General features: G+C 50.9%; 1 protein-coding gene across 1 annotated transcript in view; it reads right to left on the bottom strand.

Annotated features, from left to right (window-relative positions):
• The window catches only part of PAQR5 (progestin and adipoQ receptor family member 5), a 67072-nt gene extending 42629 nt beyond the window's left edge, over nt 1-24443 (bottom strand). Inside the window, exon 1 of the mRNA XM_081131850.1 lies at nt 24305-24443. The gene's annotated coding sequence lies outside the window, so the exon portion shown is untranslated. The remainder of the gene's footprint in view (nt 1-24304) is intronic.
• Between the last annotated feature and the right edge of the window lie 2519 nt (nt 24444-26962).

Genomic DNA, 26962 nt, shown 5'->3' with positions numbered 1-26962 from the left:
ATCCATCCATCCATCTTCATCCATCCATCCATCCATCCATCCATCCATCCATCCATCCATCCATCCACCACACCCACCCACCCAGTGAGTCTACGTGCCAGGCATTGCGTGGAGACCTGGGGATGCAGTGGTGTGACCACAAGCTGAGCCTTGGGGGAGCTCCTGCAGAACAAGGAGTTGAACAGACCAGTGACTCGGGGGTTAGATGCTATGCGGGTGATAAAAACAAATTTGTATGGAAACATGTGGGTAGGGATGGGGTCAGATCTGCAGGGAAGCAGGGGAGGGCTGCAGCTTTACAGAGAAGGTGACATTTGTTGTGAGCTTAGAGATCAGAAAGATCTGTCAGTTTGGAGAGGACACAGCTGGCAGAAGAACCAGCTTGCTCTAAGGCACACAATACTGTTATAGGACAGCAAGTCACCCCCTTGAACTCCTTTAGCAGAGTGAGAGGGATGTGTCTTTGGGCTAACTGGGGGCAGATTTGGGGAGAGTGTGCGTAGGAGGTGGCAGGAGGGAGCCCAGGGTTCCCATGAGGGGGGGGCAGTCCCACCAGGGAGAAGTTTTTTATTTATTTTCCTTCTCAAATGTTTTCCCATGCTTGCTCGCTCACCTACTTTCTTGCGGGAGGCTGACACGTGGGCAGGAGGGAAGGGAAAGCTGGTGCGTGGAGGCATTCCACGGGGGCGCTCCTTCTCTCTGCCCTGGAGACCTCCACTCGCCTCTGCTAAGGACTCACCCGAAGCTCCTGCCACCCACAGCTGTGCTTGTCCTCAGCTCTCCCCTCTCTAAAACTGTACTTGCTGGGACACCTGCCCACTCCCCCCTGCAGCTATTGAAACTGAGATTTGTCCCTTGCCACACGTTTACTCGGCAGGTAGTGAGTCCCCAAAGCACTCAGCCCAGTCCTAGGGACTGGGGAGATGCAGGTTCCCAGACTTCTTAGGCTTCTCTGAGCACCTCCAAGAGCTCACATCTGGTAGAGAAATGAGACAGACCAGGAACTGTCCATGTGCAGAGGCAGGAAACCAAGGAGCAAAGAGAGGTGAGAAGAGCAGAACACAGAGCATGGTAGAGACAAGGAAAAGCAGGGGCAGAGTGGGATGAAAGAGTGTAGGAAGCAGGGACTCTGGGCTTCTAAAGTGTTTTAAAAATAACAGGATTTACTGTCATGGGGGATACATGACATTATCATTGGTCAAAGCCCATCGGATGTACAATAGAGAGTGAACCCTAGTATAAAGTATGGTCATTAGTTAATAATAATATATTAATATTGGTTCATCATTTGTAACAAATGACCACATTAATGCAAGATATTACTAATAGAAGAGACTTAGGGGGGTGAGGGGCAGGTAAGAGCTCTCTGTACCTTCTGCACAATTTTTCTATGAACTTAAAACTGCTCTGAAAAACAAAGTCAATTAAGAAAAAAACAACAACTAGGCAAACATTTAAAAAAATCAAGGGACCTCACATAAAAACCTGACAAATCTGAAGACCTACAGCTCTGGGCCGAATTCACACATGGTGGCATGGTGCTCCTTCCCTTGGGCAAGTGCTCTCGGTTCTGGTTCTGGTTCTGGTTCTGGCGTGGGCAGCCCCCACGCTCCTGCCAGACTCAGCTGGGAGCTCCGCAGGTGGGGCCCTGGGGTAAGGGTCAGGTGTCCGATCACAGGGAGAGAGCTGGGGCCTTGGAGCGCCATCTCCCAGGGGCTGCTGACATCCATGAAGAAAGGGAGGAAGACCAGGGCAGTTTTCACACAGCTGAGTTTGATCTGCACAGATTTGCAGTTTAAAGATATGTGACCACGTCTTGGACGTGAAGTGGAGGCTATGGATCAATTTAGGAGGCAGAGAGATGTGAGTTTCAAAGCACTGAGGTCCCCCAAGGGAGAGGAACACAGACGGAGGACCCAAGAGAGGGCAAAAAGTCAGGGTCTGGAACTGATGGGGCACCGCTGACAAAGGTGGGGTGGGGCAGAGGGGTGATACAGAGGATTCACCCAGCACCTTGGTTTCCCTGGAAGATAAAGAATAGGAATTAAGAGAGAAAGGGGTGAGCCGGGTTTAAGGAGGATGAGGCTGGGGCAGGTGTGGGGCAATACTGGGGAACCAGGCAGGTGAGTGGCAGGGAAGACAGGAGTGGCTGCTGAGGGGCAGGGTGCTCATGCCATCTGCTTGGGCTGAAGCAGTCCCTGTGCTCTCCGCTGGCCCTGGGGCCGGGAGCAGAATGGCAGTGGACGCCAATAAGCTCTATCACTTAGTCATTCACAGCACACATCTACTGAACACCTGCCATGTGTCCAAGGCCATGGCAGGATACGGGGATGGAGAAACAGGTAAGACAGTTCCATCCCTTAAGAGCTCACGTTCTAAGGTAGGAGGTTGGCACTAATAATTGACACAAAGCACATCTGATGAGCTGTTAGAACCAGATGCTTCTGGGGGAACACAGAGGAGGGACATTACACTAGGGAGTTGGGAGAGACTTCTCAAAATGAAACTTGAGCTGAGTCTTGAAAAATAAACAGGAGCACAGCAGCCACAGAGGAGAGAGGGCATTTTAAGCTGAAGGTGCAGCAGGAGCCAAGGCATGGAGGTGGAAAGAGTACACAATTTGGGGAGCTGTCTGAAGTTCAGCACAGGGGTGGCCAGGGGTGTGGAGTGGCAGGTGGCCAGGGTGGTCCTGGAGAAGAGCCCAGATGAAGACTCATTCCCTCTGAATGCGGTGGGAATGAATGCCCTAGGGGACTGGGGAGTTAGGATTGGGGGTTCAGGGATGGTGATGGGAGAAAGGATAGTGAGCCTAGGTCAGATAAGGAGAATTCTGAGTGGATGTCAGTCCATTTCAAATCCTGGCTCCACATTTACTGTGTGCCTCTGGCAGATTATCTAATCTCTTAAACTTGAGTGTTCTTATCAGTTAAATGAGGATAATGAAAGTATCAATGGCTCTTGTGAGGATTAAAAACCATGGGATCTATCAGAAAACAAGCACTCAATAAATGGTGGCTATTATCACCATTGCACCCCAAACCATCTGAATTCTGCATTAATGCTCCCTCATGCTCCCTCTGCCCTTGGTTTGTAATTCTGCATGAAAACAGACTGTTTCCCTCTGGCTCTGACCCACCTCCCTGGCTGGAGCTGTGACTAATGGGTGCTCGTCTGGGCTTCGGGCAGGGGTTGCCATGGCGACCTTCCAGCTTGGCTTTTGGACTCAGTGAGTGACCTGAACCTTTTCTTTGTTCTAGCTATTCCCAGCTATTCTAGATATTTACCACTACGCGATTTGTGCACATTTGAAAAAGCCTGCATGATATTCTTTAGCACGTTGTAGAGAAAAATTGGAAACGATCCAAATTTCTGGCAAGACAGAGCTGGCTGGTTAAGTGATGGTACACCCATACAAAATTGTACTGTGAGGCTATTAAAAATGTTACAGATCTGTGGTTACTGACAGGAAATGTTGTCCTGACAGGTGTTAAATGAAACAAGCAGGTTATGGAACAGCGTAAACCTTGTAACACTATCTATATATAACTGTGTTACATTTAACAGCTTGTATTTATGGCCAGAAAAGTGCATGGAAGGATGTTCCCCAAAGTATGCACAGTGGTTCTAGACAGTAGTGGTCAGCTCTGGGGATCTGCTTTACTTTCTTCTTTCTAACTTTTCTATAACACTTGTTTGCCTAAATGAGCATGTGTGTTCTTCCTATTATTATTTTAGCAAAACAATACTATTAAAAGGAAATGAATGAATCAGTCCTCTAACCCTTGGCAGTCTTAAAGAAATTAGCTATGTGAGCTAAACCACAGCAAGTTTGTACCACAAACATTTGCAAATCCATTGTAAATAGTGGCATCTCTTCACACACCTACCTGAGAAATTTGTCCTTCTCTGTCCTGTCAGGGGCAACAATGGCCTGGTAGTCCTCCATTCAGGGTAACTGGGACCCAGGTCCTAAAGCCAAATAGCTCATTTTGGAAAAACAACCACCTTTCCCAAGCCAATGGCCTAAGTGGACGCCCTCTGTCCTGACGATGGCGAAGGCAGAGGTGGGCAGGAGTGCCCTGCACTGGGAGCCTGGAAGGACATCAGTCAGTAGACACATACTGAGCACTTTCTGAGTGTCAGACACCTGACAGCCTTGGAGATACATGGAAATGGGGGCAGACAGAGGGCTGTTTCCATGGGACTACTGGCCTGATAGATATGGGGCTCCAGGAAGGGCTTGGAAATCCAAACAGCTCCTCAGAGTTCCTGCAAGTCCCTGTTCTCCTGACTCATGGCCCACACTTTATGCTCCTACAACAAAAGCATTGGGTGCCAGAAGACCCTGTTCCTTAGCATATCCTCAAGCTTTCCACAGCTCAGGCCCAGCCTCGCCTCCCACCACCCTTGCCATATGCCGCATACACCACCACCGGTCTGTCCTTGCCTCCATGCTTTTGTACTTGCTGTTTACTCGGGTGAGACACCTCTTTCTCCACCATCTCTTCTTGACGAAATTCTACCCATTGAAGTCTAAATTCAAGTATCATTTGAAAGGGTCTATATCATCCCATCTGCAAACTTCACAGTGAAATACCAGTGCCCTGGCTCCCTGCAGGTCAAGCCTGGCAGAGTCTGTCTGGTTCACTGCTGTGTCTGAGGTGCTCAGCCCAGGACTGGGCACCATATTACTGCTGAATGAACACATGTTTGCTGAATAACTGGATGACTTCTGCCACCTTGCACACTCTGAACCCTAGAGGCAGGTTGTGGTTCATTTCTCTAGAACCTTCCATCCACTGGTTGCCATGCTCTATTCATGAATCCTGCACTTCAGTGCCAAAATGGTGTATTTTGCTTGGTTCAAACTTTTTTTCTAAATCTTAAAAAATATATATCTTTATTGATCTCAGAGAGGAAAGGAGAGCGAGAGAGATAGAAACATCAGTGATGAGAGAGAGTCATTGATTGGCTGCCTCCTGTACATACCCTACTGGGGCTCGAGCCCGAAACCCCGGCATGTGCTCTGACTGGGAATCAAACTGTGGTCTCCTGGATCCTAGGTTGACGCTCAACCGCTGAGCCATGCTCGGTTCAAAATTTTTAGTTCAGAAGTTTTAAGATCTGAAATCTCAAATCAACTATAGAAAATGTAGGAGAGCCCTGGCTGGTGTGGCTCAGTTGGCTGAGCGTTGTTCTGTGCACTGACAGGTCGCTGGCTGATTCCCAGTCAGGGCACATGCCTGGGTTGTGCCCTATGGGTTCAACTCCTGGTTGGGGTGCGTACAGGAGGCAACCAATAAATGTTTCTCTCCTTCTCTCTCCCTCTCCCTCTCCCTTCCTATCTCTCTAAAGTCAATAAAAATATTTAAAATAAATGAATAAATAAAAAATGTATGAGACAATTGAGGAAATCTGAACACATTACTTTATAAGAATGAGAAATGGTCAGTTCTTACAGTGCAATAATAGTATTATGGTTATGTTTTTTGTTTGTTCTTTAGAGAGTGGAAGGGGGGAGGGAGAGAGAGAGAAAAGAGACAGAGACACAGCAATTGGCTGCCTCCCATATGCACCCTGACTGGGGGTGGGGGGGTGGGGGGGGGATCAGATCTGCAACCCAGGTATGTGCCCTTGACCAGGAATGGAACCACACCTCTCCACTGTGCAGGCTGATGCTCTAACCACTGAGCAGCTCTGGCCAGGGCCGGTTGTTTTTTAAAGGGCCCTTTCATTTAGAGATGTGTACTGAAGTAATTACAAATGAAATGATATGAGGTTTGGGACCTGCTTCAATAGAATCTGCTTGGGAGCAGGGGTGGTGGGTAAGAGTAGATGTGAAAAAGACTGGCCATGAGTCGCCCGGCTGGCTGTGGCTCAGTGATTGAGCATCGACCTAGGACCCAGGAGATCGAGGTGTGATTCCCAGTCAGGGCACATACCTGGGTTGTGGGTTCAATCCCCAGTTGGGGGCGTGCAGGAGGCAGCCGATCAATGATGACTCTCATCATTGATGTTTCTATATCTCTCCCTCTCCCTTCCTCTCTCTGAAATCAATAAAGATTAAAAAAAATTGTAAACAAAAAAAAGATTGGCCATGAATCGATGATTGTTGAGGCCAGGCATGGAAGTTCATTATACTAATCTCTCAATTTCTGTACAGTATATGTTTTTAAAAGGAGACAATCACAATGTCAAAAGCACCCCTGAAATGTGAAATGTATTGCGTTCTTCTCAGACATTGCACGGCAGAAGACAAAGCAGAAGTTTGTTGGAGGAATAATTATCACTGGATTCACAGACTTTCTTAACATACGGAATATCAACGTGGCAGTTTTGAAATTGATACAAGAATCTCCATCTGAAGAAGAAAAAACTAAAGAACTTAAGGACAAACAGGAAATGCTTTAGAAACGAAAACTATGGCTCCTGATAAATAAAAGGCTACAGTGCAGGCGGGGGGGGGGGGGGGGGGGGGCGGCAAAAGGCCTTGTCAGCGGAAAATATTCAAAGATATCTGACAAATATATCTTCTCACTGTTCCACAGTTAGGGTAGAGTCAAGAAAAGCTTTTTCTAGGAAATTTTGTAACATAATGATATTGCCAATGTCCTTTGAATGTAAGATTTTGCTTTAAAAGGGATCAAATAATATTTCATCTTCAATTTTTTATAACTAAATTTGTGTTTTTGAAGTGTGTAGATTTTAATGTTTGGATTACTTCATTTCTGTTTATCTGCTAATACAGAGCAGAATTATAATGTCTATTTTTACAGATTTACATTTACTTGATATTCTAAACTGTTATACATTTTTGTATTTAAAAATTATTAAATATTTGGTTTTACTGACTTAAAATTTTAAATACCTTTTTATACAAGAGTAAAATACAAAGATTTACTGTAGTACTATGTGATATATAGAGAAAGAGGACCCAGGTTATTTTACTCCAGTATAACTATTTCTGCCCACTGCCAGAGCTGGACAGGTGGGTGCTAGGCATCTAGCCCGGGGTCCTTAACTCTGATGTACCTTAGAACCACCCAGGGAACTCTAAAACTTACTGTTTCCCCAGGCCCACTACAGCTCTGGTAAGTTAGGCTCATCACAGGTCAGGGAGGGAGGAGGAGCCCAGGGGACTGTAAATCACAGCCAGTGCTGAGCCCTCTGGGAGTCTAGGCCAAGGTGAGCGCAGACCCTACCCAGCGCTGGGCTGCCGCTGAGCCCTGTGGAATGAGGACCCGGGAGCCTATGCTATGGCTCGCTGGCCTCCAGGGTGGGTACAGTAGGCAGGTCCCTCCCCCCAGGCTGGGAAAAGGTGAAGTCCCTGCCAGGTTGATGGAAGGTGAATGCAGGCTCTGACTGTTGGGGCTCCCCTCCCCCAACAGGGAAATGTCAGGCTGCTGTGGTAGGCATGATCTTATCTCCACCCCCCTCCCAAGCTTCTAAACTGATCAGGAACTTAAAGTCTGAGATAAGGCTGTCCACCTGTAAGCACCCAGACCCCACAGGAGGAGGAAAACGGGGGAGACCCAGTGAAGATGGGGCACCAGACACCTTCCCATATCCTGAGGAAGCAGGTCTGGAGGAGGCCATGCGGTCCCTGAGGGCAGAACCAAGACCCAACCCCGGGAGCCTTGGGGAGGTAGGCTTCAGTTCAAACCACAGAAGCCCTGTCTCCCATTGAGGAAGGGCCACTCCATGGGCACTGAGCTACCCACCCGGGAGACGTCCAGGTGGAGTCTGGGGTGCTGAACCTTGGGAGGGGAGTGACGTTAGGGGTAGAGACAGAGGCCTGGAGAAGCTCTCTAGCAATAAGTCCCAAACCCAACTGTGCAAACTCAAAACCAACCAGGTGAGCCCAACTCAGGCTCTTTGAATCAGAATCCCCAGGGGGCAGCCTGGTTTTCAAGCTCTGCTGGTGATTCCCACACCCTGCTGGTTCTGGAATGGCTGCCCTGAGGGTCTATGATTGTTCACCTTCACATGGCCTGGACTTCACTCAGGAGACAGGCACTCAGGGCCAAAGGACACAGAAGTACAGAGCTAGGGACCTGAACCAGCAGGGAGGTGGAAAGCAGGTACAGGGTGGGGGACAGGGTGGGAGGCTAGTGATGGTACTGAAGGAGATGAGTTTTGGGTTCAGTTCCACGTCGCCTCAGTGCTCGATGCTCAGGTCCTTGCTGAGCTGTACAGGAAACCATGGCTGCCCTCAAGGAGAATCCCTTCTCTCTGAGGAGACAGACACACTTAGTAATAAAACTGCGAGGGAAGTAATAAAACTGAAAGGAAGGAGACAGACTTTGAGAGACCACCTGCCTTCTGGACAGCTCCACCTGGGGTTTCATAGGTGCCTCGAACCCGAAACACCCACAGCTGGATCCTTCTCTGACTCCCTCTGCTTCGAGACACCCTGACCCTCATTCCTTGTCTGCCTGGAAATACCCACTCACCCTTCAGTGGCCACCCAGGGCCCCCCTCATCAGACCCCAGTGCACCTCACCTCCCATCTGCCCCCAGGTCACTGGGAACTCCTATGGCATCCCTGCTCACCTCAGGCTGCACAGGTGCCCCTGGAGCACATCTATCCCCCTCCTGGGCTACAGGCTGGCACCTTGCTCACTACGGGGTCCCAGGGACCAGGCACAGCACCCGACATGCTGGAGGGTGCTCAAAACTCTGCCGAACAGCCTGAAGGAATTCAGAGAAGGGACCCAGAGAAAGGATGTTGGGGCAATCAGGGAAGGCTTCTGGAGGAGGCAGCGCTTGAGGTGGATCCCAAAAGGCAGGGATGACTTGCTTTGGTAGAGAAGAGGGAACAGTGCCCCCAGGGAGAGAAATTTTAGAGCAAAGGCCCAGAGCAGGGAAGCTGGCTGGCAGAGAGTGAGCAGGGAGGCCTTCTGGTGCTGAACTCAGAGAGATGAGATGGGAGGACAGCAAGCGGAGGGGCACAGGGAGCCCACCAGGACACGGTGCCCCCTGGTGTGTCTCTCCTCCAGGCCAGGGTGCTCAAAGCAACCTCCCTCCTCAGAGGATCCACATTCCTGAGCTTTCCTTGGCAATCATTAACCGTGAGCTTCACCCAGCAGGACGGGGGCACTGTTAACTGATCAGACTGCTGGGTGAGCCATTTCACATAATTATTACCCAAAAAACACACCCTGCAGGTAATGCAGAAATGGTCAGGGCAGCCAGGGTGGTTCAAACCAGCAGAAGGAAGTAGGTCATGTGGACCAGGCAGGGGACCAGCATGTGCCCAAACCTTCAAATTAGAGGACATTGGGGGTCAGAGAAGGAATGAGGGCCCAGGTGGGGAACAAATGTGAGTGGCAAATGGCCCCACAGCCAATAAGGAGCTCAGACAGGAGGGAGCCTCCCTACCATACATTATTCCCATGGGTGACATGTGAGTCTGAGCCCTGGAGTCGGGGCAACCAGGCTTTGAGTCTTGAAATCTCTCCAGGCCTCACTTTCCTCTGCTGTAAAATGGGGATGATGGTATTGATTTGAAATCTCATTTGTTGAGCACTTTGTCTATTCCAAGCCCTGAATGGGCATTTTACACTCCACTGAATTTTCACAAGATGCCTTTGGGTGAGAACGTTTATAATCTCCAGAGTGACTACCTCTTTGGTCTGTTTCAAGCATTAAGAAGTGTCCATGTGTGAGGGCTGGGGGCACAGTAGGTATTCAACAGAGCACCTGCCCTTATGATGTTGTTAAGACGAAAGACACCCCTCTTCCCAAACCTGCCACAGGCTACAAGGTAGACAGCAAACTGACTCTCCTTCCTTCTCACTAGATTGGTATTTTTCCTGCTGACCTAATGTCACAAGAAACACATTTCACATTTGAATGCAGCAGTGGATTAAGAGCCCCAGTGGCTGAAATGTGACACAAGGTCATTATTCTAGCATTATTAAGCACAGGCTTTTTTTAAAGGGCTGAGGCAAATGCATTATTCAAAACCCATGAAGAATGGGGATAATGGATCTTTTGGAATCAGCCCCCAAGAACATGCAGCCGGAGCTCAGGAAGGTGGAACGGGTAACCCCTGCCTACCTCCCGTGGGCCTCCACGTCCGCTGCCAGCTGCCTCTCAGGCTCAAGGCTGGCCTAGCGCCACTGCCCAGAGCTCCACCCAGAACCCAGGTAGGCTGGCCCTAGGGGCGGCAGCGTGGGTGGGGGTGGGGATTCTGGCCCAAGCTGTCCCAGTCATCCCGTCCTGCCCCCCCAAATCCCAACAGCCACTGGTTATTGTGAAAAATGATTCACTTTGCCCAGGAAGGGAAAACCAGGCCTCTATATGAAAAGTGAGAATGAAAGAAAAATTCATTTTCATGCTCAACACACCTCTCCCAAACAAGTGTCCCTGCAGTGTCCCACAGAGTGCTGGGAAACAGGACGCACCATGGAGGTGGAAATGGCTTGAAGATAGGTCTCTGTCTTTCTTGGCCCGGGAATGTCACACTGGGCTTGGTACCTGGATGAGGTGGAAAAGTGGTCACCTCAGCAGTATGAATCAAGGGCCACTCCACACCCTGAGGCTAGAAGTTTCACCATTACAGATTCATTTCTTTGGGCCTTCAAGGAAGGACCTCAGGAACACACTGGTACTTTGGGGAGAAGGGAGGTGTTACGGTGATTCGCTGAAAGTATTAGAGGAAATTTTTTTCCTCTCATTTTTCATACAGAGGCCCAGATCTTTCTACCTGAGCAAAGTGAATTCATTTCCACAATAATTGGTAGCAGCTGGCACTTTGGGAGGTAAATGAGAGTAGGAGGCGTGGAGAGGAGGGGCAGAGAACCCAGCTGTATTAGGGTACACAGTAAACAGTTTGTGGGAGGAGAACACTGGGCAGGGAATCCAAAGACCTGGTTCAAATCTGACTGAGCAGTCCCTGAGAGGCCCAAGGGAGTGAGCGCACAGGCTGCATGACCGTCCTGTGCCTCAGTTTCCCCATCCCAGTATGAGAAAATGGAGATGGCAATACCCGCCCAGCACCCACAGGCACTCGATAAACAATGCTGAAGGCACGGCTGGGCGCCGCCCGGTGTGCGAGACCCTTTGGCTCACCCAGAGCAGGAATCATTTACCGCCCCCCAGAGACCGGAGTCAGCCTGTCCTCACACCACCAGTAGGTCGCTGGAACTAAAACTGGGAGCCCAAACAAAGCCGCCTTTAATGAACAAGGCCCACTTTATCAGGAGAGATGCTTTCCCTTTGAAAGTCAAATCTGAGGCTTTCAGACAATGAGGGGTGTTTACAGCACACCCAGGCAGGCTGGGAGGAGGCCAGCTACAGGCTGCATCCCTTCCCCTCCCCGGCCTGCCGGAGCTTGACCACTGGAACTGACTTCCTCAGACTCCACTTCTGCTCTTTTCAGGCCTTAAGGAAATCTTGAGGATCACATGCAGACTTGATCATTAGGAGGAGCCTAAAAAACACCTAAAAGGCAAAACTGATGCTTCCAGAAGAGAAGATAGGTGTGAAACCCAGGCCCAGAGATGTTGGGTGGCTTGCTCAGGATCACACAGCGAGCTAGGCCTAGGGTAAGTCCTGAAGACCCCAGTCTTGAAAAGCAGCATTCCATTAGCTGGGCATCTGTGGGACTTGGAGGAACTGTGCCGACCAGAGGAGGAGGGGGGAGGGAGGAGGCATAGAGTCAGCCGCTTTCCCTTCCTCCTGTCTCCTCCCCCAAGCCTCACGATTAAGCCAAATATTTCATCCTTCACACAATTTCCTTTTTTATCACTTACATTAAAAAAAAACCATTGGTCCGGTTCTAGAGAGGATGTGTACCAAAAACATTCAAGAAATAAATTATTGAGGTCCCACATTTCAGAAATGGATGCCCTCCCCTCTTGGTGCCCTTTTCCCAGCAGCTGCTTCCCCCTCCACTTTCACAAGGAGGACTCCCTAAAAGAAGCATTACTGACCCTGATCTGGGGAAACACTTGTTTCCTGCCCCGCAGGCAACAGAGGGATCCTTCAGGAGGCAACAGCCCCCCACTGGGAGTTTTCAAAGCAGCACAGTCCCTCAGAGAAATCCAAGGTCACAAGTCCAACCTCTCCCATCTAGTTTGAGGGTCTCCACCCCCTGGGCACCCCTGCTAGCCAAGATCCCTCATATGTGAGAGCCCACAGGGACTCCACCCCTCCTCTCCCTTTCCATCTAGAGGCTCACATGTTGCCCCAGGGTGACCCTCACCAACCTCTTGTCATCCAGAGGCCTGAAGCCCAATCTCCTCCAGGGACGCCTGACCAGAAACAAGGGGCCTCCTCACTGGATCTCCTCTCCCCTCCCTTCCTCTTTGCCACCTTTTCTAGACCCACTGTCTGCCTGAGCTCTTCCTTTTGCAAGAAGTCTCTCTGCCAATCGTGCCCAGCTGGCTGCCCTTGCACCTAGGGCTGTACTGGAGGCTCACTACATGGCGTCTTTCCTGCCACAAACCTGTAAGACCCATGGTGGGGCCCAGGTCAGAGTTCATAGAAGCAGGTAAGCACCTGCTGAATGTAAGATTATTTCCCCCCAAATTCCACTCTCAAGGAGGTAAATGACTCTCTAGGCAACAACAGAAGAGAAATCGCAAGGTAGCATGAGTCATTGCCAACTGCGTACACAGGTTTGTGAACTTATGGTGGATTTATTGACTTGCAGCACATAGGATTGGAATCTAGGCCAACATTATTAGAATAGGCAGATTTCCCTTACCTACTGCCCCAAAGGCTCTGTTCTGATCATTGCCCCTCACCCACTCCCCTGTGCCTTCCCTTCTGTGGTCCTGTATTCCCACACAAGGCCTCGCCTCACCGCCAGCCGCCTCCTCCAGGAAGCAGGCGCCGAGAGCTTGCTTATTCAACCACTGACACTGAGATCGTTCTGGAGCCTTGCTGGGACCTAAGGTTTATTGACCCTCATACTCTGTGCCTGTCCAAGAGTCTCTAATGGCTCAGTTGTACCCGTAGGATTTTCATTTATGGAGCTGGCCATACTTCCCAAGAGAAGGAGATACATCATACTACGCAGGACCACAAGGGGGGCACTAGGTTTTGGTTAAGAGGCAGGAGCAGGGGCTAGGGGAAGGCCTAGGCCAGAGCCTTTCTTGGGTTTCTAGGGGAAAGGCAAGGCAGGCAGGTTGAACAGCTCAGGACTGGTTTGTTTAATTCCAGAGGGTTTGGGGGTGTAGGAGCTGTCCCTGGTTGTCTGGTACCTGCTCGGGGCAGGGGAGATAATGGCTTGGTGTGTGAGAGTGAGATAGGAGGTAGTTCAAAGTATGGACTCTGGATCGCAGGGAAGGTGTAAGTAATTTTGGCTGTTAGTTTGGCCCTGTGATTAATGGGTGCCAAGCAGACAGACAGACTCAAAGCAAACATACAGCACCCATCCCCTCACTTCCCCTTAACTAGCTCAGCTTCCAGGGTTCATTAATCCAATCACTCTCCTGCTAATACAGTAATTCTCCTGCCCCTTGAACTCTGATACCTCAACACAACCCCATCCCTGGACAAACTCAACTATCAGCCTTCACTCCCTCAACCCGTGGCCATCAAGGCCCTGACACCAGTACCCTCCTCCCTTGCTTCTGCCTGTTAAGCAGCAGAGGTGTCCCCGGCCTTCCCAATCCGGAATGAACCCCAGTGCTCCCTTAGGGACCTTTGTGCCAGGGGCACCCTCTCTAGTGAACCTCCCCCATCAGCATTCATAATTCCTTTTATTTTTTAATCCTCACCTGAGGATATATATTTTTATTGATTTTTAGAGAGAAAGGAAGGGAGAGAGAAAAAAAAAAAAATCGATGTAAGAGACAAACATCAATCAGTTGCTTCCTATACTTGCCCTGACGGGGGGATCAAACCTGCAACCTACGTATGTGCCCTGACTGGGAATCAAACCCACAACCTTTTGGTGTACAGGACGAAACTCCAACCAACTGAGCCACCCATCAGGGCAGCATTAATAATTCTTAAAAAAAAAAAAGTAGCAACAGCAAAAAACTCCTTGATAAACTGGGCAGGTGGGAAGGGGCACTTATAATTTATATTCTAAACAAAAGTCTAATTTCCCAAATACATAAACACTTCTCATTCAATAAGAAAAAGGCCAACAACCTGATAGAAAATGGTCAAAACATATGCATAGATAGTTCATAGAAAACAAAACAGGAATGGCTCTTATGTCTATGAAAACATGTTCATCCTGATTCATAGCAGGAAAAATGCAAATTAAAACTATATTGAGAAATTATTTTTGTCTTCCAGATTGGCAAATATCAGGAAGTTTCATAACACTGTATGTCGGGCGGTGTGGGAAAATGAGCATCCTCATACGTGGCTGGTAGGAGTACACATTCTTAGCAATTCTGTGGAGAGCAATTTGCTGATATCTTTCAAAATACAAACTCACATAATCCTGACCCATCAATTCCAGTTCTAGGACCTTATCCCACATGCACCTACCTACGCTGCAAAATAACTAAAGCACAGGTAATGCAGTGGGAGGTTGTTTGTGATGTCCGAACAACAGGAGATGAATTAGATTATGTGACATCCATATAGCAGTGGAATATTATATATCTATAAACAAGAATGAAGGCACTATGGACTGATCTGGAAGCATCTCAAGATAGCTATCTGGGAAAAGACCCAAATCAGGGGCAGAAGACTACATATAGTGTGCTATCACTAGTGGGGAAAGACTCTACATATGTGTTTACTGATTCATGCATGAGGTATCTCTGCAAGAATCTGTAAGAAACTGGTGAAGTTGCCTCCGAAGGTGGGGGAGATTGGGAGGCCAAGGGAAATGGGGTGAAGACTTTTCACAATGAAATTGTCCCAGGTTTTGAATTCTGAACTTTTTACATTTATTTCTCAGAGAGGAAAAAAAAAGGTGTGTCGGGAGAACATGCAAGATTAAAATAACAAAACAAAACCTTCCCTAACCCACTTCCCTTTCTGGCATCCAGCTTCCCTCCATCTGACCTCCCCCATGGCGTTTACTGGTCTCTAAGACTAGTGGCTGCTTCCCAGTCCTATCTTACTTGCTCTGGCAACAGAGACAGCACGGTGGGCCAGGCCCTCCTCCTCGGACACTCTTCCAGGGCACCACACAATCTGGGTTCCTCTGCTCCTCCTCTGGGAACTCCTCCGGTCTCTGCAGGCTTCTCCTCACTCTCCCAGTGTGGGCACTCCTAGAGCTCACTTCTAGGCCTCCTCTCTGATCTTCTCTTCTTGGTCCACACACACTCCCTGCCTCATCCACCCCAGGGTTTCACTCACCTTCTATGTGCGTGTAACTCCCAAATCCAAATCTCTAGCCAGACCTTGCTTCTCAGCTCAGGGCCGCACCTGGGTGTCTCCCGGAGATCTCCAACCCAACATAACCCAAATGTAACTCACCAGCTTCCAGCCAGCTTCATTCTCTACCCCTGAGAGGCCTCCTCGCCTGTGCTCCTTCTTGAGCATCCCTAGATCATCCCCTCTCCCCTCTCCACCACTGCTCACCTACTGGGTGCCTTTTCATTGGCTCCACCACCCTCCTTGCTGGTCTTCCTCATGCTTTTCTCTACCTCAGGGCCTTTGCACATATCTGTGTGCCCTGAACACTCTCCTCCACGCTCCATACCTTCTTTATCTTTTTTTTTGAGAGAGAGAAGAAGGGAGAGGAGAGAAAGAGAAACATTGATACAAGAGCAAAACATGGATTGAGCCCACAACCAGGGCATGTGCCCTGCCGGGACTCAAACCTGCAACCTTTTGGAGCACTAGACAATGCCCAACCAACTCAGCCATACTGGCCAGGGCCATACCTGCTTTATCTAAATGCTTATCTCTCTTCTAAAACTCAGATTAACATCATTTCCTCAAGAAACCTTTCCTGACCTTCTAGACCAATGGATCTCAATTGAGGGTGACTTTGCCCCCAGGGGACACTTGACAATGTCTAGTGACAATTTTTGTTTCATAGCTGGGATGTGTGTGGCTACTAGAATCTAGTGGGTAGAAGCCAGGGATGAACTAAATATCCTACAATGCACAGGACAGCTGCACAGGACAGCTGCACAGCAAAGAACTGCCTGGCCCAAAATGTTCACAGTGCAGAGGTGAGAAGTCCCACCCAGACTAAATCACGTCCCCATGACACACTTTCATAGCACGCTCTATTTCTCTTGCATATCACCTATTACAATCCTGATTAAATATTTAACTGTGCAAAGGTATTGGCCAAGTTCCATTTTCTAAGCTTTAAAGGGTGAATAAATGAATTAAAGTCGCTGGCTCATGTTTACCTATCTCTACCTCCAGTGACCAGCCTCAAGCACAGAACCTTGAACTTGGCAGTGAAAAGCTACATGAGATGCTCAGGGCAGGGACTGAGCAGATGCCACCCCAGGCCCTGGTCTCCAATTCCACTGGGTCCTCTATGCCGTCCAACAGCAGTTTTCCCTTGCCCTTGACCAGCTTCCCCCCTCTGCTGCAGCACCTAGCTCTGCACAGCTTTGGACACCCCTCAAACCCTCACCTCCACCCAGGTGTCTGCAGGGGCCCCTCCAAGCCAACTGGGCCCAAGCTTATTGCCTTGTCATCTTGTCAAACCGGCTGCTCCTCCTGTTAGCTCACCCACCATTCACCCAGCCTCCCAAACCAGACACCTGGGCACCCTTGTGTGGCATAATCACCTTTCAGACCTGCTCCCTCCACCCATCCCAATGACATGGCTTCAGTGTTACCCAGTTTTCTCCCTTCTTTTTTCTTTTGTTTGTTAATCCTCACCTGAGGATATTTTTTCATTGGTTTTTAGAGAGAGAGGAAGGGAGGGAGGGGGAGGGAGGGGAAGGGGGAAGGGGAGTGGGGGGGGGAGAGAGAAACATCAATGTGAGAGAGACACATTGACTGGTTGCCTCTTGCACGCACCCCAACAGGGGCCAGGGACTGAACCTGCAACGTACATGCCCTTGACCAGGAATGGAGCCTGCGCCCCTTCAGTGTGTGGGCAGACTCTAACCACTGAGCCACCCCAGCCAGGGCCTCCCACTTGGTTCCTGCCTTAAGCCTCTTTCCCTCCCAGTCTACCTGTGACATCACAGCCAGCTACCTCCTTCTAAGGTGACAAATGGGATGTATCACTTCCTGATTAAAAACCCCCTCAGTTCTTCTCACTGTCTACAGTGTGGAGGCCGAGCTCCCTAGCCTGGTCCAAGGCCCTTCATACTCTACCTCACCACGGCCTTGTTGCCCGTCACACCCCTGCTTCAGCCCCAAGCACAAACGCCACTGTGCCACTAGCTTCACGCCACCTTTTAGGTCCTTCTCTCCTTCTCTCCCCTTCCTTCCTCTCAACTCCCCTTCTCCTTTCTCTTCTCTTCCCCTTCCTCTGCTCAGATACCTGGAGATCTCCTGTTAATCCTTAAAATCTAGTTCAAATACTTCTTCCTCAAAAGTATGGCAGTTCCTCAAAAAATTAAACATAAATTACTGTAGGATCTAGTGTTTCTACTTCTGGGTATATGTTCAAAAGAACTGAAAGCAGGGACTCAAGTAGACAGCTGCACACCAGTGTTCATAGGAGCACTAGTCACAATAGCCAGAAGGTGGCAGCCACCCGTGTCCACCGACAGGTGAATGGATAAACAAAATGTGGTCCGTCCATAGAATGGAATATTATTCAGCCTTAAAAAGGAAGGACATTCTGATGCGCACTGCAACACAGATGAACCTTAAAGCATGATGACAGGCGAAAGAAGCCACACACAAAAGGCCACATGTTGTATGATTCAATTTACATGAGGTACCCAGAAGTCACATTCATGGAGACAGAAAGAATGGTGGTTGCCAGGTGCTGGGGGAGGAGAGGATGGGGCGTTAGTGTTTAGAGTTTTAGTTTTATAAAGTGAGGAGTTGCACAGTTGGGTGGTGGTGATGGTTGCACACGATGTGAATGTACTTAAAGATACTGAAGTGTATACTTTAAAAGGACAAAAGTAGTAAATCTTATGTTATGTATATTTTACCACAATTAAAAAAAAGAGACAAAAACAAAATCCAAACCCACTTCTTTGTCTTGAAAACCTCTATGTGCTACCACGGCCTCACCAAACCCGGTCCGTGCGTTCCCAATTCCCTACAACACACCCTGGGTGGGGCCGAGATCCTTCTGTGCGAGGGCCTGCACGCACCCAGAGCACACGGCAGTTAGGGACTGACACCTCGCCCGCCCAGACTAAGGCCTCTGCAGGCAGGGACCATGTCTGACTCACGGCTCCCTCCCCAGCATCTAGCCCACAGCCTGGAGCAGTCTACAGCCCTTCAATGAGGACTACAAGAATGAATGACCCAAATCAATCATTTTGGGTTAATACTACCCCAAATCTCACAGCCTGCTGACCCAACAATAGTGATTTACTTCCAAGATTCATCAACAATCCCCTCCCACCCCTGGAGAAGATAAATCTTTGCTCTTCCATTAAGCGACTTGGTCAGAAAGGGCTTTGGTGGAGAAAGATAATAAACAGCTAATTTGGGAGGAATAAAGAAAATAAAACCAGGCCTGGGTCGGGGCAAGCATGCATGGCCCTGGCGTCTAACATCACCATGCTCTGTCCTCTCCCTCCTCTGTGTAGAGGATGGGCTGATTCACTTCCTGTGTCCCCAAGAGGGGACCATGGAGAAGCCAAGTCCTTTGAGCACAGGGAGATGATTAGTCACTGGCTAGAAGGCTGCTGGCCTTAGTGTGTGGGCTGACCACAGGCCTGTCCCCCCTGCCCCCCACCTTCTTATGTAACCCAAGGTCTGGAAAGCAAAGAGAACTTGGCCTTGGCTCTCAGCAAGAGGCCCAGCAGGCTGGGGACTTCCCTTTTCTTCCATCCTACCCTATAAGCCCTTGGAGCCCTCACCACAGATTCATACACAGTCCACATTTACAGAACAGGGGCTGGAAAGAGAAAACTGTATCCTGGGTCCTGAGAATGATCCTTGGGAGGAAGGGTATTCAGAGATGTCTAATCCAGTGGTTCTCAAACAGAGACGATTTTGCCTGTATCAAAGACAGTGAGAGGTGGTGCTACTGACATCTGGTGGGTAAAGGCAGGGACGCTGCTAAACACCCTACAGTGCTCAGGACAGCCCTATAGCAAAGAAGTATCCAGTCCACGATGTCAACAGTCCCTGATCTAAGCCAAGCTGTCTCTTTTACAGATGAGAAAACTGAGGTTCAGGAAGGGACAGGGCCAATGTCAACTGAGTTAGTGTCAGAATTAGAATCCAGGGCTCCCTACTAGCCATACTGGCCACACCAGCCATACCCAGCGTTCAGCTCCCAAGAGCAGAGACCAGTGGCAAGCTGGTAGAGTGGCTGAATTTGGGACCATGGAACCTAGAAGCCCACGATGGCCAGGCTCTGTGCTTCTGGCAGGCTCCAAATGAACCCCACCAAGGTCAGCCTGGCCAGGGGGCTCCCAAACAACCAAAGAGAAAGAATGTCTTAAGGAGCTATGGTGTGTCCAGGCAAAATGCCTGTTTGAGGCTTAGGCAAAATCTGCCACTCAAGTCCCCACAGAACATGCTTGGGGTGAGTCAGCCTGGTGGCAAGGCCAGAAGTGAGCACAACTCTATAGGATAAGCCCTGCCTTAGAGGACAGGGCATGGATGGGAAGTACACCCTAGATTACTGCTTTGGGGGACACTGTCTTTTTTCCTAGATGCCAACAGTGACCGTCTCTCTCATACCTGTTGGCTCCTCATTGCCATCTGTGTAATTTCAACATAACATCTCGAGTCACCCTTGTTCTTTCCCCCAGGAGCCAACACCATGTCTCCAACCATGGGCCAGACGCTAGGGCACAGGTCCAGGCATCAGAGCTGACCCCAGAAATAATGGTGCAACCCCAGTATTTATGAAGGACTGACTCACATCATGTCACAACAGGAGTACTTTTCCAGCCACCAGGCTTGTAGTGATGGTGGTGATAAAGAGAAGGTCAGGGGACAGAAATGCACTAGCTATGTCTCCGGTCAAGGCCTCACCCTCCTCAGGGGAAGGGAGCCCACAGGGAGTGGTTGGGGGACAAAGGCTGGGAGGGAGACCCTAAAGTGGCGTCAGATGCAGGAGGAGTTACTATTATGAATTCATTTCTTCAGGCTAAGAATTATTATTGTTTCCTCCACCTGCCCTATCCCTTTCCTCTCCAGTTTTTCCAACAAGCTGGTAAAAGCCTACAAATCCTTCAAGGCCCAACTTCTGGAGTCTCTTCCCAAAATCAAGTCTCAGGTGCACTGCAACTCTTAATTTGACAAGCCACAATAGCAATGGAAAAGGATTTGGGGGTCAATAGCAGGGTTTGGGGAAAAGCCAAAGTACCCGTGGAGCTCATGTGTGGGCTTGCACGGCAGCTGCTTCCTTTGCAAGAGATGTGCCAACAACCCTGGCCTCCAGGCTCTCTGTCCCATCTGTGTGGCCTACCTGGTTGACTGAGGCAGCATGGTACAGAAGCTAAGGCTGCAGGGTCTAGAGCCAGACTGTCCGGGCTAATTCTGGTGCCCCCTGTCCCTATAAGTGTCACTCTGGGCAAAGTTAGGCTCAGTTCCCCCATCTATAAAATGGAGATGATATAGTTTCAACCTCGTGGGGTAATTTTAAGGATCAACTAATACATGTAAAGTGCTTAGAACAGGATCTGGCACCCAGCCAACAGTTATTGAATGTTTCTTACTATTATTAAAAATGCAGCCCTCCTCCCTCTGAGCAAAGAAGGGCAGGGTCTATACTTCCCAGGAGTGGAGGAGGAGAGATGCCTCCAGGGACCCCATCTCCCATCTATGCTCCTGGAATAGCGTCCCTGGGAAGTCTCTTTGGCACCAGCGTCTTCCCCTCCAATCACCTCCACATGGCCCAGAGTTTTGCCTTAGGACAGATCACATTCCTTTGCCAAAACAATGGCGGCTGGAAGAATGAGGGGGCAGAGAGGCCGAAGCTGCTTGGTGTGTGTGGATTTTTCTCCCATATTTTCTACCCCATAGAAAGTTCCAGCTTCTACCAGACATAGTTCTTAGATTTCCACCTCCACACCCCACACTTAAGCTTCTCCATCCTGCCTGTCTCTACACAGTGTCTCTGAAATTCAAGCTCCTGGGGCCTTCAAGGGAACTACCCTAATCAGGCTCCTAAGGGAGGCCTCAGAAGCCCAACCTTCCCAGGGCCTTGAGCAGAATAATGTTCTCAACTCTTCCCGGCCCACAGGTCTGCTGCACCACCTCAGACAGGTATGCTATCCCTGGCCCAGGTGATCTGACGCTCCACCCTCCTCTTCAGGGCTGCAGGGACTAGGCTTTGGTCTTTCTGGGTTCTCCAGTGCCTTAGAGGGCGCAATTGTCACCACTAACAGAGGAACGGGCCACCTTTGGAGGGCAGTATTGGGAGGTTTCTTTTCAGATGGGGGTCTGACCCAGAGCACTCCTCCGAGGCTCTCTCAAACAGCCCTTTGTGGGTGGCCCTCTGTTCAGCCTAGGAGCTGCCCCTCTGGGTGACTGGAGGCAGCTGGCTTGAAGCACCCTGGCAACCTGGTGCAGGGGACAGAGACCCAGCTTTGAATCAGCTGGAGTCCAATCAAGAAAAGTTCCAGTACTGCCTCCAACAGGTCACTCCTCATCTCTAGGCCTCAGTCTCCCATCTGTACAACTAGGAAGGGCAGGCTGGATGTACCATTTATTTAACTCAAATTAACTGAGTACCTGCTGTACACCAGGCACTGTTCTGATCCCCGGGGATAGCAGTAAATAAGACAGACAGAAAGCCCTACCCTCATAGAGCTGATATTCTAACAGGAACGACAGACAATAAACAACATAAAAAGTGAAATATATACCTAAGGATGTTAGGTGGTAATAAGTACTATGGAGAATAAAGCAGGGAAGAGGTGTAGGGATATAACCTCTAAGGCTGATTCCAGCTGAAAAATTCTGGGTCTAGAGCTCTTGTTAGGACTCAGGAACCAGCAGTAGTTGGCAGGGACAGCTGAGGGGTGGGGGGCATGTTGGTGCAGGGGCTTAAATCCCAGCTGTGCTCTCAGTGGCCTCCTCTAGGGAACAGAACTGACCAACTTTGGGTGTACTGATCTGTCCTTGGGCCAAAGCAGATATTGGGATCTGCTGAGGAGTCCAGGGGGTTATGGGTTCCTGGCAGGGCCCAGTCTTCAGGGCACCACCATGGAAAATCTTCTAAGGCCCTCCATCAACACCCCACTCGACCGTGGCCTTGGATAAACAAGACAATGACCATTTCCACCTCCAGGGGCTCTCACACCACTCCTGTCTCTCCTCCTGGACTCTCCCTATATGGTAGCCTATCCCCTATTCTTACATGGGGAAGGGGAAAAGGGATTAAAAACTCTCACTTTCCCACCAATTTTAGCAATTTCTCACCCCGTAGAGACTGGTTTTGATCAATAAATACTTCCTGTGAACCTACTGTGTGCTCAGGATGAGGTCAGCTCTCTGAGGATTCCAAGATGCATGGTGGCTTCCCAGAGGAATTTACAGCCACCTGGGCAGGTCGGGCTGACATGCAGACCCATGAGGAGATGACTACGGTTTGCTCTGAAGCTTACAGAGCCCTTTAGGTCACTCACTGTCCCCTAAAAGCATGCAGATTCTGTTGTCCTCATCTTACACGTGAGGAAATGAAGGCCCAGAAAAGCAAGTTCTCTTCCCTCAGTCCATGTTTGCCCCATGGAGTGGTAAGGAGAGGGAGGAGGCAATGAAGATTAACGTTTCCAAACAAGACTTCTGGAGGGATGGGTAAGACTTGGGTGCAGGTGGGACAAGGGTCCGCTGCCTCCAACCCAGGGCAGGCCAAGCCGGGCATGTAACCCACCTCCCTCTGCTTCTCCCTGGCCTGACAAGGAGTGGACTGAGGGTAAAGCGAAAGCCTGTCCATCTGGAAAACTACATGGGGTGGTGGATGTGTTCACTCATTTAAAAAATGCCAGGCTGCCTCAAGCGGGTAAGGATGCCAAAGGTCTTTGGTGATGGTGGTGGGTCCCTTTCTGGTCCAACTTTTCTGAGTGCCCTTTCATCAGCTCACCAAGGGCAGAGCACTGTCATCAGGGAAAGGATCTCTGCTGTTTCAGGTTAATTCACTCAGTTCTAGTTGAGCACCTTTGTTCTAGGTACTCTGGCTACAGTTCTTAGCTTAGCAAGAAGCTGGCTCTCTTGGAGGAGCTTCGTGACCAGATTTTACTTCTTCTTGGAGGTGCCCTTTCCTGGTCTACCCCTTTCAGGGGAGAAACCTCAAGGGAGAGGGAGAAGAAACTAACCACTGCTGAATCAGGGGCCCAGCAAAAAGGTTGAGAAGCAACCATCTGGCTCTAGAAGACTGTGGTTTGAGGTTCAGGTCCACCACTTATCATGAGCAAATTGCTTAACTTCTTTTAGCCACTTTTTGTTCTCATGTGCCAATGGAATAAGGCCTACTTAGGGCACTGGTTTCTTGTGGGGGTAAAATGAAATCAGAGATGTGTCCAAGTTAGCCCCTCTCTGACCCACTGCCCTCCCCCAGTGAGACGGGGCACCTCTCACCCCATCCTTACTGGGAGCTGAGCCCTCCTCAGTCTAGGCTGGAGGAAGCCCATTCTGCTCAAATTAGCACGGGTTACTGAGCCCCGGTCTACGCCCCTGCTGGGCTGCGGGCCACCCTTTCTCCTGGGCCCCGAAAGTACTGGGGGCGCCGAGGACGCCCAGCCGGGCTGCGGCCTGCCACAGGAAAGGACAGAAGCCAGGACTCCCCTCGGCGGGGCACCCGCTTCAGCAGCGCCCTGAGCCAGGGCAGCCACCTCGCACCCGCCGCCCGCGGAGCCCGCAGTCCGGGCGCGTACGGGCCGAGGAGGCGGGAAGCCCGACTGTAAACACCCCTTAGCCACCGCCAGCTCCGCAGTCCCATCCGAAGGCGTTTCCACGGGGCTGGGTGCGCGGGGAGGACGGCAGAGGCGCGGGGGAGTGAGCGACGGGACCAGTGAGAAGGCAAACCGCAAGAGATTTCACGGACACCCCGCGCACCCGCGGCGGCCGCCGCCCCGAGCCGGGCTCCCCGCAGCAGGGGGCGGGGGGCGGGCGGGGAGCCGGGCTGCATTTCCCCGCGCCCCGCGCACGGCCGTCCCGGCGAACTTTCCAAGACCCGCCCTCGGAGCGCCGGGAGGGCCCCGGGGAGGACGCGGGCAGCCGCGGAGGTGGGTGCGGGTGGACGGGAAGCGGGAGGGCGCGTGCGCGGGGCCCCGCGGCGGCACCCGCAAGGAGTCCCGCCCTCGGTTACCTGGGTTCCGAGGGTCACGGGCGTCCAGCTGAGCGGGCGCGTGGACCCGGGCGCTCCTCCTGGCGCAGCGGCCCCTAGACACGCGGGCGCTGCACCTGGCTCGGCCGGTCGGCGCGCCTTCCCCGCCCGTCCCGCCCGCGAGCTCCTGCCGCGCGGGGCGGGGCGGGGCGCGCCGGGCCGGGAGGCCGAGGGAGGAGCCGCGGGCCGGGGGCACCCTCCCCGCGCGGGGCTCGCGCTTAACCACACGCCAGCCTCCGACGCAGGACTCGGTGACCTCCAAAGGGTCGCCCCATCACTCCGCGGGCTGAGGCGCGACCAAAGCCCTGCGCCCGGGGGTGCGCATGGCCCCCCCCCCTTACCCCTCTGCGCCCTTCAAGCCCACCCCCACTCCCAGGGGCCGAGGGTTGGGAGCCTGAGGCCTCCTTGAGGGCCAGGCCCCTGAGCATGCCCTTCAGAAGAATGCATGGGGTGGGGCGCAGGGAAGGAAAAAACAAACAAACTGGGTATCCGCAGCCACACCCCACGTGCCCTCTTCTGGAGTGGGACAGGCTCCTGGCAGTTCCGCCCCCGTGTCAGGTACACCTGGTTCTCTCCGGAGCGGCCAAGACGGCGGTCGGAGGTGGGGTGGTGTTGCTTTGGCACCCACCCCTCACCCTTTCTCCCAGGTTTCCATTTCCCAGGTCTGGAAGGTGCTGGGCCTGGGCCTCTGCCACTCAGTGGACACAGAGATAAGAGTTGAAGGGACACAGAGGACAAAGAACGTTTGGTCCCTGGGACCCAGACTTTGTGGCTGCTCCCAGATGCCCAAGGAACAGGTTGCAGCTACTTGCTGCCCCTAACCTTCACCCTCCCAGGGGAAGTCTGGCAAATGCACCCCCTGGATAAAACTCCCCTTACTGCCTCAGGCTCTCTGAGCTCCTTCTGCTCCCTGCTTTGCCTTGTTTGCTAAGAGCACAGACAGTGGAAGGAGCACTGTACCTGGAGTCCAGAGGCCCCCGTTTAGCTCTGACCTTGGAAAAGTCTCTGTCCCTTTCTGGGCTTTAGTTTCCCAATTTGCAGTGAGTGCAGTTGGTTATCTCTAAGGCCCTTTTTTATGGATCCTGAATTGTGCTATTGGTCATCTTGCTTTATAAGGTTTTCTGTGGCTGCATATCTTGTAAAGGGGTGTGTGTGTGTGAACCCCAGTCTAGATTAGCTTGTCCTCTCAGACTTAATAAATTCTTGGAGGGAAAGTGACTGAGGGCATGCAAACAGGCAGGCGGTCATCCTGTGCAAAGCAGAGCTTGACAAGGCTGGCTGGCATTGGGGGAGTGGATCTTGGTCCCAGCTTATACTGAATTCAGAGTGGCCTCAGACAAGTTCCTCATTAATAATCCTCCCTTTGCCTTCTCAAGGGTATTGGGGGCTAAGATATTAGATACGAAGCCCTTTGAATGGGGAAGGCAAGAGGTTGTGTGCTTTCTGATGTCATCTTTTGATGCCTGTGACAGTGATGAACTTCAGAGGCAGAAGAGGACTTGAGATGTTCAAAGCCTAGTGTTGGCCTGGTTCCCGCCCTGCAGAAGCTGCAGCATGCACAGGGGAGGCACATACCTCCCCACTCCCACCCCCAGCAAAGTGAACTGACGCACAGCTCCTCACCAGACTCCGGCCCACTGCAGGCCCTTGGGAAACTAAAGAGAGAAGATCAGGAGGTTCCCAACCTAAAGGGAGGTGGTCAGTGGATTACCAATGAGCCTATCAGCATGTCCTGGCTGAACACCTGGTTGGCAGGTGCCACAGACACCCACCTCTGCTCTTAGGGAGTTTAACATCTAGCTGACTCATTAGACAGGAACACTTTGTAGAAAGGTGTGGAACGAGGAGAGGCTGATGTGGAGGGTAAGCACACAGGGAGGGCAGAGCAGGAGAATGGGAAGGGAGGGAGCCAGAGGGGGTGGGTTGGGGCCTTCTGTGCAGCTCAAGAAAATCTGAAGCACAGGAAGGACAGGGATAGGATATGTACCTGACTGGGAGAAGCCTTCTAGTTGGGAGAAGGAGCTGAGCCAAGGTGCAGAGGTGGGAATGAGCAGAAGGGAGGTTGCTTGAGGATTTTTGAGGCTATACCAGTTGGGGAAATATGGGCATGGGGTGTTCCCCCAGAGTCACAGGCCCCAAATTACCCAATGAGACAGCATATGACATGTCAGGAAGGCAGTGAGGTGACATGGAAAGAGCACCAGGAGTCTGGCAACTGGTATTCAAACGGCTTTGAGCAGTTGTTTCTCTTCTCTGACCCTGGGTTTCTTTATCTATAGAGTGCGTAACCTAAGGTCTTCTCTTTTAATGTTATCTTGAGACCACAGGATGCATTTGGAAGTGCTCTATAAACTGCAGAGTGCTGAGTGAATTTAACATTTGGGCTTTGTCGTTTCCTTCAGGGCCTCAGCAAACATTTGTGGAACTGACCCATGTTGGGTTAGGCCCTGCGTCCCTCTTCATGGCAGTGCGTGGATGGACCATGAAAGGGGGGGTCTGCAAATGGTCAGAGGAACCATGGAAGACAGGAAGAAAGGCGAGTGACAGTCATTAATGTCACATCTTCTTCAGACATCTTTACAGTGTTAACTCAAACACCCTTTTTGGGAGAATAGTCTCACCTCATCCATATGACTTGGA

This window comes from Miniopterus schreibersii, assembly GCF_964146895.1.
Source record: "Miniopterus schreibersii genome assembly, chromosome: 1".
Taxonomy (NCBI): Eukaryota; Metazoa; Chordata; class Mammalia; order Chiroptera; family Miniopteridae; genus Miniopterus; species Miniopterus schreibersii.
Note: the sequence above shows the minus strand (reverse complement) of the source record. Positions and strands in the feature narration are given on the sequence as shown.